Source organism: Vespa velutina, chromosome 9, assembly GCF_912470025.1.
Source record: "Vespa velutina chromosome 9, iVesVel2.1, whole genome shotgun sequence".
In the NCBI taxonomy this organism is placed as follows: domain Eukaryota; kingdom Metazoa; phylum Arthropoda; class Insecta; order Hymenoptera; family Vespidae; genus Vespa; species Vespa velutina.
Window position 1 is genome coordinate 4,207,681 of NC_062196.1, and position 12,741 is coordinate 4,220,421.

The 12,741-nt window shown below is 37.0% G+C and overlaps 2 long non-coding RNA genes across 11 annotated transcripts in view; one reads left to right on the forward strand and one right to left on the reverse strand.

Annotated features, from left to right (window-relative positions):
• Window positions 1–1,717, reverse strand: part of LOC124951734 — a 7,639-nt gene extending 5,922 nt beyond the window's left edge. The window contains exons 1-2 of one of the 2 annotated variants that reach the window (XR_007101691.1): window positions 710–1,717; window positions 1–609 (exon numbers count right to left, since the gene is read on the reverse strand). The exon at window positions 1–609 is cut by the window's left edge and continues 1,624 nt beyond it. This is a non-coding gene — a long non-coding RNA (uncharacterized LOC124951734). The other variant, XR_007101690.1, reaches the window with a different exon arrangement.
• Window positions 1–12,161, forward strand: part of LOC124951733 — a 16,064-nt gene extending 3,903 nt beyond the window's left edge. For 4 of the 9 annotated variants that reach the window (XR_007101681.1, XR_007101689.1, XR_007101686.1 and 1 more), the window contains exons 2-4: window positions 808–2,274; window positions 2,397–2,720; window positions 10,712–12,161. This is a non-coding gene — a long non-coding RNA (uncharacterized LOC124951733). Of the gene's footprint in view, window positions 1–781; window positions 2,275–2,396; window positions 2,721–6,312; window positions 6,760–6,895; window positions 9,443–10,711 lie in introns of those variants that run through there. The other 5 variants (XR_007101682.1, XR_007101685.1, XR_007101683.1 and 2 more) reach the window with 4 other exon arrangements.
• Window positions 12,162–12,741: the final 580 nt, after the last annotated feature.

Sequence of the window (12,741 nt, forward strand, 5' to 3'; positions counted from 1 at the left end):
AAGTAAGTAAGTAAATAAGTGAGTGAGTGAATCAGTAAGTAACCGAGTATTCGACGATCGATTACACGTCGTACAATTTTGAATTAATCATTAAATATCTTATCTTCTATTCTTCTTACGTATACTGGATAATTGCGTACACCCTATGGATGAGACATACGTATACGCGTTATTACGCGGTTATACATACGTTCACGTATAGAGTCAATTTTTCTTATTTCTTTTCCTTTTTGGTTCTCATTGTAATTAAAAAAAAAAAAAAAAAAAAGAAAAAAAAAAAGAAAAAAGAATAGAAAAGAAAAAGAAAAAAGAAGAAAAAGGATATCATTCTCCTCTGTGGGAAAGAACTGTGTGAGGCGATGGGAAAGAAATGGAAAACAATCGAGTTAATAAATCGTCGAAACTTCTTCGGAGAGAGATAGTTCATCGACCTCTAAGTATAGGGTAGCCCTAGGAAACCGACACGAAGCATGCCTCGCGATCCGTTCCATTCAGTGCCATGCAGAACGAAGAGAGAGATAGAGAGAGAGAAAGAGAGAGGGAAGCATTATCTCCCTACGACCCTGAAATTCCCACTGTCCTCCTTCCCTCTTCTCATCCTCCACGGTACTGTAAAGAAAGAGAGATAGAGATAGATAGATACATAGAGTGAGTAAACGAGTGAGAGAGAAAGAGAGGGAAAGAGAGTGGGAAAGAGGCAACCCCCTACCGTTTTCCACGTCGCGCCGATGTGCCGTTCCTCTCCCCTACCCGTACCAACTACCTACTTTATTGCCTCTAGGCGCCTGGCGCTTCTTTATGCCGTAGTGCGAAGTGTGAATGGCTTCTGTGAACCTGACCCGACCGACAAACCACCACCACCAACATCACCACCGACACAACCACTAACGTCGAGACCCATTACATCAGCGTCGACGGAAGCAGCAGCTACACGCGGACCTGCCGCGACCATGTGTACACGTATGACTGAACGAGAGAGAGAGAGAGAGAGAGAGAGAAAGAGAGAGGAAATGTGTACGCGTGCGACAAATACATAATACTTACATAGGGATATACACACACATACACATATACAACCATACAAGAGCGTGCAAAGCAAAAGCTTTCTCGTGGATTTGTTTAGTACGTAGTACCTACTCTGGTCGACCTCGTGCAACACCAGTCCCCCCTCTTCCAAACACGTAATACATATACTTTACGGACCGCCTACCGGCAAAAGCCTCCATATAATGCAGGAACGGTTGGGCGCGTGCCAATTCTTTCGAGGCAGCCAACAAACAAGGAAGATTAACTGAAAGAACGAAAAGAAGACGCAACCTCTCCTCCTTCCATCCCTCTCCGAGCGCTTCCTTCCCACACACTCAATGACTAAGGCCTCTTTAACACCTGATCAGTCACGCTCGATTAACGATATCCTAAATCACGTCCATCTTTCCATTCTTTCCTCGTTGAGAGGTGGTACCGGAATAGGAAATAAAAAAATATCTATACCTAGACCTTCGAGGTCCGAAAGTTGATCATCGATCACTTCAATACATATATATGTATATATATATATATATATATGTGTGTGTGTGTGTGTATGTATGTATATGTTTGGTTCACCCATATCAAAATTCTCGTTAAAAATATTTTACATCATTTAATTAATAACAATAATAATCTTGTTTTGTAACACGTGTTTTCGAATAATCCTATAGACGTTCATGATAAATACTTTTATATTATAAACGTTCGTTATAGTATTGGATTGTCCGGAAAGTTCGTGTCGATTTTGTCATTACGTTACCTATCACAAATCGGCACGAACTTTCCGAACAATCTAATATTTTGAATAAAATGTTTGTGTTTATATGGAAAATCGAAATATCGTAAAAAATGTGTAGTAACGAGTAAAAATGACAAAGATAAAAAAATAAAGAAGGGATAAGAGAAGGAGCAAACGTATAAATACGGGTACACTTGGTATTTGCAACCGGAAAGATTTTGTCGATCTTTCTCCTACTCCTCCTCCTCCACCTCTTTCTTCTCCTTCTTCTTCTTCTTCTTCTCTTTCCAGCTGTGCTTTTAACCGAGCGCTCGACCGAATCGTTCCGTGACTGAGAAAACCGAGATTTCATTGAAGAACAATAGGTACACGACACCTGTAAAGGACAAGCCACCAATGGCGGCGGCACCTAGACCTAGATTACGACAATAACGTTGCTTACCACTGACGCTTTCAAACGACTCGAGCCAAGAGGAATCAAGAGGGACAACAAATATATGCTAGTTGTACGTATACGTACTTATACATATATATATATATATATATATATATATGTGTGTGTGTGTGTGTGTGGATAGATGTATGTACGCATGCATGCATGTATTTATACATGCGTATATATGTATAGGTCTCTAAACGATGGAAAAGAGCGAGAGAGCGAAATAGATAAAGAGAGAGAGAAAGAGAAAGAGATAGAGAGACGGAAGACGACTCCCTGGCACGGGTCTAACACTAGGGCAATGTCACACCTAGGCTATTATTCTCACGAGCAAATCTACGGCAGACTAATAACCTGTCACCAACTGCCACCGTGCTTGCTACTCACGGAGTAACGTCGAGCAGCCTCTCTTTACGTGACTAATGCTTCTCCTGTATGTCTGACTCCTGTCTGCATGGTCTTACTTCTATGTATATATGTACGTGCAACTTTACCGCATATATACGTCAGTAGGTAACTATATACCTGTATGTATATGCATGTATGGGCATAGAACGTGGACGATATCTACTCTCTTTGTCTTTGTCTATCTTTATCTCTCTCTCTCTCTCTCTTTCTCTCTCTTTCATATACCCGCACCCTCCCCTCAACTTTATACACACATACACACAGTAAACATATACACGTATATACTTTACCTTTTCTCATCCTCATCAACCATACTCTTTTACGATAGCATACTACGTGTCGACCGAACTATTTATGTAAGCGTCAACCAAGTTGGCGCGAGCAAGCGAGAAGGGGGTGCGGCTGGGGATGGAATCGAATAGAATGGGATAAGGGAGGGGGAAAGGGGACAATTAACTATGGCGCGTGCCGTTCTTCTGCATAGTTATTAAGCCTCCCCTCGAACGGTTTACGAGGGTACGAGTACATTGTTCAATATATAATGAGAGTAGAATTATTCCTAATCGTTATGGAAATAAATTATAGGTAAGCATTAATTTTGTTCGATGATTCGTAAACGGTCGTACGTATAATAAAAATTTTTCATACTATCCCATGGACGAGTTTGAGTGAAAATATCAACGAATAATTTAATGATTAGATTTATAAATGCTTATTATATACATAGGTACTAATCATTCGAACGATTATGTTAGATCCATTCGATTTTTGTTTACATTAATTTTTTATCGCTTTGATTTTTGTAACAATTAGATTGTAGTATGACAAATGTATTCACGTATATCTTCTTTCATTTTCCTTACTTTTCTTCTTTTTATTTCTTCTTCTTTTTCTTTCTTTTTTTTTTTTTTTTTTTTTTGTTCATACATCCCAGATAGAATTTTCAATGTTATATACGATATGATATTGTCGTAGATAAATCGTCGATATTATTCATCGCACGTAGACAACGCGATCGTGTTTCATAAAAGACATAGATCCGATTTGATCCAAAGAACGGAAACGTTCATAATAATTTAAAAGATTTTCTAAGTGATCGAAGAGACACATCGAAAATAAGAGAGAGGTGAAGTTCGAGGTCGAGTTTAGTTTCGTCGTTGGCAAGTTCCGCGTTTACTTAATCTTTGATCGTCCTTTACGAACTGCCTTACTGAAATGCCTTTGGAAGCTGTTATTAAAGATCGTGAGGAAAGTGTTAATGCCTCGTTCTTATGATACTCGAAAGTTTTCATGATCCTTGTAAAACGTGCATTCATTCAAAATATAAAAACGTATACGTAAGAAACTTTATTAATTTTTCTATTATTTGAATTTGGCATTGGATATTTTTCAATACGAACGTAAGAGAAACAAGATGAAAAAGTGAGAGGTGAAAGAATCAAAATAAAAGGAAGAAAAAAAAGAAGATTAGAGAAGAGAAGAGAAGGAAGAAAGAGAAGAAGTAAAAAGAAAAAGAAAAAAGAAAAAAAAGAAAGAAAAAGAAAGACAGGTGATATTCTCTGAGACGATGCGCGACTTTACACCGAACATTCTCAGTTGTACGCGTATGTAACGGCATCGTGCCAGTTTGTGTGTTTGAGAGAGTTAACTGACCTCGCATAACCCTGAAGGGAGAGCGAGCTATTAACGTGGCGTATGCCATTCATTCTTGCCGCGTCCCTGGGTTTTCCCTCTCTTCCTCTTTCTCGCACTCGCACTCGCTCTCTTTCTCACACCAACACCGGCCGACCTTTACTTCCCTCGTATTACGAGCGCGTACACAAACGTCGAAAACGGCGTGTATCGTACCGCCGGCTAATGGTCTTACGGTGCATAGTTCGAGTCCATTCATAACTCGACGAATGGGAAGAGCCTGAGTGTGTATGTATATGTGTGTTTATATGTGTAAGAGAGAAAGAGAGAGAGAGAGAGAGAGAGAGAGAGAGAGACCCCCTACATACTCTACGGATTCGTCACCGGTACGCGAGAATACCACCAATACCAACTTGGTCGACACCGATATGTTCCTCGGAGGAAAAAGAGAGACAGAAAGAGAAAGAGAGAGAAGAAAAATAGATGTGGCGAAAGAGAGAGAGAGAGAGAGAGAGAGAAAGAGAGAGAGAAAAATAGGTCTCCGCACGTGTGCCAATGTCGTAGCTATTCTTGCGTGGGAGAGGAGTCGTGATACTGACTCTGAACACGTCCTCCCCTCAACGTCATTTGCAATGTTACTTGATAATACGACGAGATGATCTTCGTCGATCGTTTCCAATCCGTAATAACGTATCTTTATGCTTTGAAAATCAACGAGCGTTTTCCTTTATACGACAAATGGTATTAATTTTGTAAATGTTTCTATGCGTTGTTTCTTTTTATGTTTTCTTTTTCTTTTTATTTTTATCTTTTCTTTTTTTTTTTTTTTTTAATCTGCACAAGATACACGCAATTTTTTTGGGAATAAAAATTTTTCCAGGATCACGTTGATCGAATAAATCGTCCACGATCCTTTTAATATTTTCTTTTTCTGTTTCTTTTCTTTTTCTTTTTTTTTTTCTTTTTTCTTTCTTTTTTTTCTTTTTTCTTTATACGATAAATTTTTATGTATAATTTATTTTTATTCAAAGGCTTTTATATATATCAAAGAGTTCAGATTGGTACTCTCGTTTATACTTGACTTAATTTAATTATCACGAAGTAATTAGTTTCATTAGGATTGTATCATTAACTTCTGTTCCATATTTCGTTACGTTTAAAAAGTAAATAACGTTTATGATAAGAAAAAAAAAAAAAAAAAAGGAAAAAACGAAAAAAAAAGAAAAGAGAAAAAGAAAAGAAAAAGAAATAAATAAATAATGCACGTTGATTAAAGAATACCGGTTGTAACTCGATTCATTCATTTTTATCTACATACTACATGCATTACTACATAATTACATATATGTATATATATATATATATATATATATATATATATATATATATACACATATACATACAGTCGTATATAAATAAAAAGCAAACCGATAACAGCGTACGAACGAAGTAATAATAACAAAGAAATGCTTTCATCAAAGAGAATGAAAAAAGAATTATACAAAAATACGTACATCTAATACGATCGAAAATATCGTCGTCATTAATAGCAAAAAAGAAGAAAAAAAAATAAAAGAAAAACAAATGAAAATAAAAGTAGAGGAGAGAAAAGAGCACGCGCGCGCGCGCTCGAGAGAGAGAGAGAGAGAGAGAGAACAAGAAACTGGAAAATACGTGGGTGAATCAGCAGACGGCTTGTCGCGTTTCAATATCCCATTGAAAACCTAAAAGAAAAAAAGAAAGAAAGAAGGAAAAAAAGGAAAGAAAAAAGAAAGAAAGAAAAAAAGAAAAGAAGAAGAAAAAAAAAAGGAAAGAAAGAAAGAAGGTAAAAAGAATGAAAAGAAGAGGGGTTGAAGAGATTCCTAAGATATCATGCAAACGATGGGTCGTGAGTTACGGTACGTTGAAACTATGACCAAGGTCAATATCGAGACGGAAGCCGTTTACCCACCTGTTCTCTCTCTCTCTCTCTCTCTCTCTCATTCTTCCTATCGCCCCCTCACACTACCCTATATATATATATATATATAAAGATATATATATATATATCGTCTTTGGTTAACAGATTCCCGAGTCTCCCACGGCGTGCGACGACTTTCGAACGAGAAAGAAAGAAATAAAGAAAAAAAGAAAGAGAGAGAGAGAGAGAGAGAAAGGAAGGAAGGTCGAGGACGACGTAAAAACAGGTGGCAAGCGCGTGCCAACGTGCGAGACGATTGGAAGATCAATCTCCTTGCTCGGATTAGATACAGAAGCGAAGGTGGAAGGAATAGAAGTAGAGACAAAGAGAAAGAGTGCGAGAGAGAGAGAGAGAGAGAGAAAGAGAGAAATAGAGGGAAAGAGAGAGGAAGAGGAAGAGAGACAGAATGATAGATAGATAGTTAGATAGATAGGGAGAAAGAGAGACAGAGAGATGGAAAGAAGGTTGCCTCTCGCATAATGGTTGTGCTGGATTACCGTGACTCAACTTCTCTCTCTCTCTCTCTCTTTCTTTTTCTCTCTTTCTTTCTCTTTTTCTTTCACACACATTCAAACCCACACGTGTACTACCCCTATCCCCAATATATATATATATATATATATATATATATATATATATATATATATATCTTTCTCTCTTTCTGTTGGCCGCACGTCGTGAAATAAAGTGCCGGAGAGGAAACGTCGCAGTGCCGGAGGCACCAACAGCAGCAACAGCAACAGCAACTACAGCAGCAGCAACAGCAGCAGCAGCAGCAGCAACAGAGGCGGTAGTAACCGAGAATGGAGGGCGAGAGGTGTACCAGTGAGGGATCGGGAAACTATTGACCACGTTGGGAAGCCGTTTAACCCCCACGAGCGCGCGCGAAACGAGACTGAGAGAGATAGAAAGCGACAGAGAGAGATAGATAGATAGAGAGAGAGATAGTTAGAGATAGAGAAGGAGAGAGAGAGAGAGAGAGAGAGAGAGGACAGAGGCGCGCGAACTCGCACACGAACGCGAACGAGATGTTCGGCCGTGAGTGAACGTGTAACCACCGGCAGGAAGGGAAAGCATAAACGATCTCTACACACGACGGGCTCATTCATGACGTTGGAACTTTGGTAGAGGTGTGAGACGCATACTGCTGGGTATATCCTCGTGGCCACGTGCGAACCCGACCACGCACGTGCTATTATCGTAGTACTTAAAGTTCTACGTTCCTCGGTTCGTGAAAGCCGACATTTAGTTGGAATTTCCTATCACAATGAAAATCTCTATAGATATAATCATTTTCGTATAGATATATGTATGTAATGTATACGATTGCATGTGTATATATGTATCTATGTATATGCGAAAGGACATATATGTGTAAATCTTTTTATGGCAATTTATTTTCAAATCTTTAAGATCTATCGTATTCGTCGCCATGGATGAACTCGTGATTCCTTTGATTTTTTATCAAATTGAAAAATCTATATACGCATCCATGTATGCATGCATCCATGTATGTATATATGTAGATATGTATTTATTTATACATGTATATAAATTATGTACATTATATATACACATCCGTAAATTTATTTGGCAAATTTATTTTCAAATCTCGTAAATCTGTAAAATTTCTCATTAATATATCATGTTATCTTTTCATTAATATATGCAAATACTATACATATGTTTATCTACATGCAACACTATTAATACAGATACGCTTGAGTTTATTAATTAATAATCACTTTAAAGTGAATTCGCACTAGCGACATTTTTTTCTTCGTTTTTTTCTTTTTTCTTTCTTTTATCCAATTCTAAATCGAAGAAGGAAGGAATCTTTACGGTAAATGTTGGCTTATAAAAAATGATAGACACATATATAAACAGACATACATACATACATGCATGCATACATACAGAAACGACCGAAGGCGAATGGTAAAGCGATAAGAAGAGACGCACGTGCGTCAAACGAGAGTGAAACTCACCGATGTGACGTAAATAACCATCGTCGTCGTCGTTGTCGTCGTTGTCGTCGTCGTCGTAGTCGTAGTCCGCGTGCGGCATTATTACGTGGCACGTGTTACGCTCGATTAAATAATCGCTTGACTTGCCAAAGTCGAGGTCGTCGCGCTTTGTAGTCGATACGACCTCAAGTCCGTCGTCGATCGAATCCATCTTTAAAGGAAAGAAGGAAGGAAGGAAGAAAGGAAGGAAGGAAGGAAGGAAGGAAGGAAGGAAGGAAGGAAGGAAAACGTGTCGTCGATGCTTCAGGCCGTTAACCCGATGTTTGCTTGTAAAAGAGAGAGAGAAATACTATCTTCTCTCTCTCTCTTTCACGTACACATATACGTAGATGTGCATTTGCGTTCGTAGTCGAAAGACCTTGAAAGTTTCGCTAAGTTTATACGATGCAATGTATAGATATACATGTATATATATGTATATATGTATACGTGTGTGTGTGTGTGTGTGTGTAGGAGAGATAGATAGATAGATAGATAGAGAGAAAGAGAGAGAGAGAGAGATCGTAAAGGCACGCGCCTTGTCGCATAGTTGGAAACTTAGCACGCGCGTTAAGCGAGCATACGAGTGTCTCTCTCCATTCGATTATAGTTGTCTAGCCATCCCAAGAGTATCGTACGCTCAGTCAGTTTATGGTCGATAAACGTTGAAGAAGGACACCAAATGTTATCGCATTTGTTATATCTCATTTCATTCGAATATCTTGTATCTCTCGTGAACGCATCGATCGGACGATCTCTGTCTGAGATCTGGTTAATTAGGATAATTATAAATTATTACAAATACTTTTTTCATATTCGATTAGACGATTATTATATTTTTATCTTTATTTCTTTCTTTTCTTTTCTTTTCTTTTCTTTTCTTTTCTTTTCTTTTCTTTTCTTTTCCTTTCTTTTTTTCTTTTCCTTATTTGTATGATTTCATCAGAATTAATTTGAGAATTTGTAAAACTACCTTATCAATGTTTGATAAATTTGTTTTTTCCCTTTCTATTTTACGTAGGTATGTTGAAATATCTTTACTATTCACGACAACAACAAAATATTATTATACTTTATAATATCGTAAAAGGAAAAGAAGATGTTCGAAAAAAATATGAAATCGTTCGTAAGGAAGACTAACTCAAATATTTTGTATTTGTTATTAATAACTTCTTACCTCTCTCACTTGCTTTACTCCACTCACATACACACACACACACACACACACACACACACATATATATATACATATACATAGAAGCATTTAAAAAATGGAACATTCTGTGTATCTCTTTTCTTTTCTTTTCTTTTCTTTCTTTTTCATTTCATTGAACTAATCCATCATGTATTATATTTGTTAGCATATTATTACTTATTTCTTTTATATTAATTTTTGTTATTATTTTCTTTCTTTCTTTCTTTCTTTTTTTTTTTTTTTTTTTTTTTTATTTAATTTGTTTTGCTACCTTTCTCATATCTGATTTGACTAATGGACAAAATAGTTTGTCTATCTCTATTCTTTATCTCTATCTCTGTCTATCCCCGTCTCTCTCTCTCTCTCTCTCTCTCTCTCTCTTTCTCTCGGTTGCACACTTCGCCGTCCTTCAGTGTTGGGAAGGCAGGGCGTTGATTACTGGGCGGCACACAGCAACGACGACTAATAGCTCCGCTAACTACCCGTAGCCCTGATTGTTGGCTCACGATCACCGTCTTTGAAACTCACCCTACGCATAATAACTACCGTCTAGCGAAAGGCACGAGCTGCCATTGTTACACCTTTCCACGCGACCAAGTTAGAATCGTCATAGGACTTAAAGTTATTTACTCAAATCCTAATATAAAGTTCTCAAATATTTCACATCGATATTATCTATATTCTGTATTTTAAATAATAATAATAATAATAATAATAATAATAATAATAATAATATCGACTTTTACCGTTGACGTAATTCTTAAAAAATAAATTAAGACCAACTTAATTTTTATATATAATAATAATAATTTTTATATATAAATATAATGATAATTATCAAATCGTAAAAACGCAGAATCGTATAATTATTATTAGAATGGATTGTATGAAGACAAAAAAGAAAAAAAAACATATATAGATACACACACGCACGCGCATACACACATATGAACGAAATGAAGAATATATGCTAATGTGTAAAAAAAAAAAAAAAAAAGAAGAATCGATAGTAATTTTTTTGAATTGCGTCAAACGCAACACTTTCCTTTGACTTTTGTAAAAAAAACAAAAATTCTGTGAAAAGTCGACTCTATTCTAAATTAGAAATGATCTCTTCGTCTGTAGGTGAGGGAGGGGGAGGGAAAAAAAGAAAAAAAAAAAAAGAAAGAAAGAAAGAGAGAGAGAAAGAAATAAACTTAAACCCAAAACCAAAAAAAGAAAAAAAAAAGGAAAAAAGAAGAAAAAAAGATAAAAGAGAGTAAAGCAAAGCAAGATCGTTGTCTGTTTGTTCCCGTACTTGCAGGTCGTTCGAGAGCTCTCACTGACCACACCGAGGAGAGTTTGCACCGAAGCGAACAACCGTTTAAACTCAGCTTGGATATCACTGACCTGCCCTCATATTGCTCCACGTGTTCAACCTCCCGTTACGAGAGAGAGAGAGAGAGAGAGAGGGAAAGAGAGAGAGAGAGAAAGAGAATCACGTTTCTCGCCTCTCTATTCGCGACTTCGTTCAAATCAACGTTTTCCATCGACATGTTTTGAAACAGACGTACACACACAAGCATATACAAACACACAAGCATATACAAGCACACACAAACATATACAAGCACACACAAGTGCATACAAGCACGTAGAAGCACAAACATTCACGCATACGAAAGCAATAACAGTAAGATTTTTAATGCATATTACACGCGTAAATACGTAAACGTTGGCAAAATTGATTGCAAAGTAAAAAATTAAAGGTCATATTTTGATATATTGTATTAAATCATAGTAATTTACACATCTCGATCGGAATTTTAATTAAAAAGAATCTCATTCTCATTGTCGAAACTTGAATGACTTTATCAACATCCCGCCTATTTTATATCGATACTAAAATACTAATTAGTGTTGTTGTTTACGAGAGCGACTTTAGATGCGCATCAGACCAGCGATGACAGTCGATTTGCACAGAGGTAATATTCCCCGTCTTGTTCTTGTTGTCCGAGCTATAGACCCCACTGGTCGCGATGAATAAGGGCGGCGGCACTAAATTAGGATACCGTTGTAGGCCATCAGCAAAATACCGATCGTCGCGTTCCCGCAAATTAATGAGAGAACGCGTATTCTTTTAAATGATTCCGTGAGAAATTGAGAAATAATTGAGTGATATTAAATGATGCGCGCTACATAAGTCTCACCGTATATTTGATTAAATTAGTTACAATTGTTTATATGTCTCGTGTATGATACGTAGTTAATTATACTGATTGTTTCTAAAGGAGGCTTGAGAGCTTAGATGTTGTGAATCTGAAAGATGTAACTTGACTGCCCTTTTGGCCTCTTTAGAACTATCCACGCAGACTGAAATGAGATCGGTAATGGACGGAGTTGAAATATAGAAAGGGTAAGGATAAATTCCTATTGGTCGGGGATAGTTCGTTGGAATGTTTAAATATTCCGTGTGTGTCTCCTTTGTTCTAATGATCGTATGACTCAGAGAGGATACCAATGGATATTTCAAAGCTAGAAGCCAGATAACTCTTGGCTTATCGCGCCTAGGCATTTATTTTCGTTATTTACGTATTAGCCAGATTAACATATTATCAAAATCCAGATACTTTACTAAGAATGCCTAAACCCAGACAAAGATGGCCACATTTATTTTTATCTATGCATTTTGTTAGTTAATATCCAATAGGTTCCCACGGATAAATATTTCCAATGGTGATATATAACCCTTAAGACAAAGTGCCGCGAACAATGGAGAGATGCATGTATGCATCAACAAATGCATATATATATATATATATATATATATATATGTATGTATGTATGTATATGTATTATGATTCTGAAGATCGAATTAGTCGGAATTGAAAAATGATTTTTATGATTCATTGTTGTATAAACAACTTATAGCGAAGTCGTTCAGATTTGATGATCGATTTTACGAGACAATGGTAGAAAAAGAGTAATAATAAAAAAGAAAGAGAGAGAGAGAGAAAGGGAGAGAAGAAAAAAAACACACACAAAAACAAAATAAAATGAAGAGAGGAAAGGGAGAATCCGTATAACAGACGAGATCGTAAACCTTCGGGAATAGTTTCGGGTTGATGCCTCTCTCATTCACTCACTCACTCACTCACTCTAGAATCCTTTATTTCTTCAAACTTTATGGTTCGAGTTACGACAATCTGTCTCGACGCGAAGGGAGAAGAATGACTGGCGAAGTTGTGTAGCGATTGAGAAGGAGACAAGTTCAAGTAGCAAGGTCACCGTTTCCTCACCGCCCACACCAAGATTTATACTTTCCACGCGGTCCATCGCGTTGACCTACTTTTC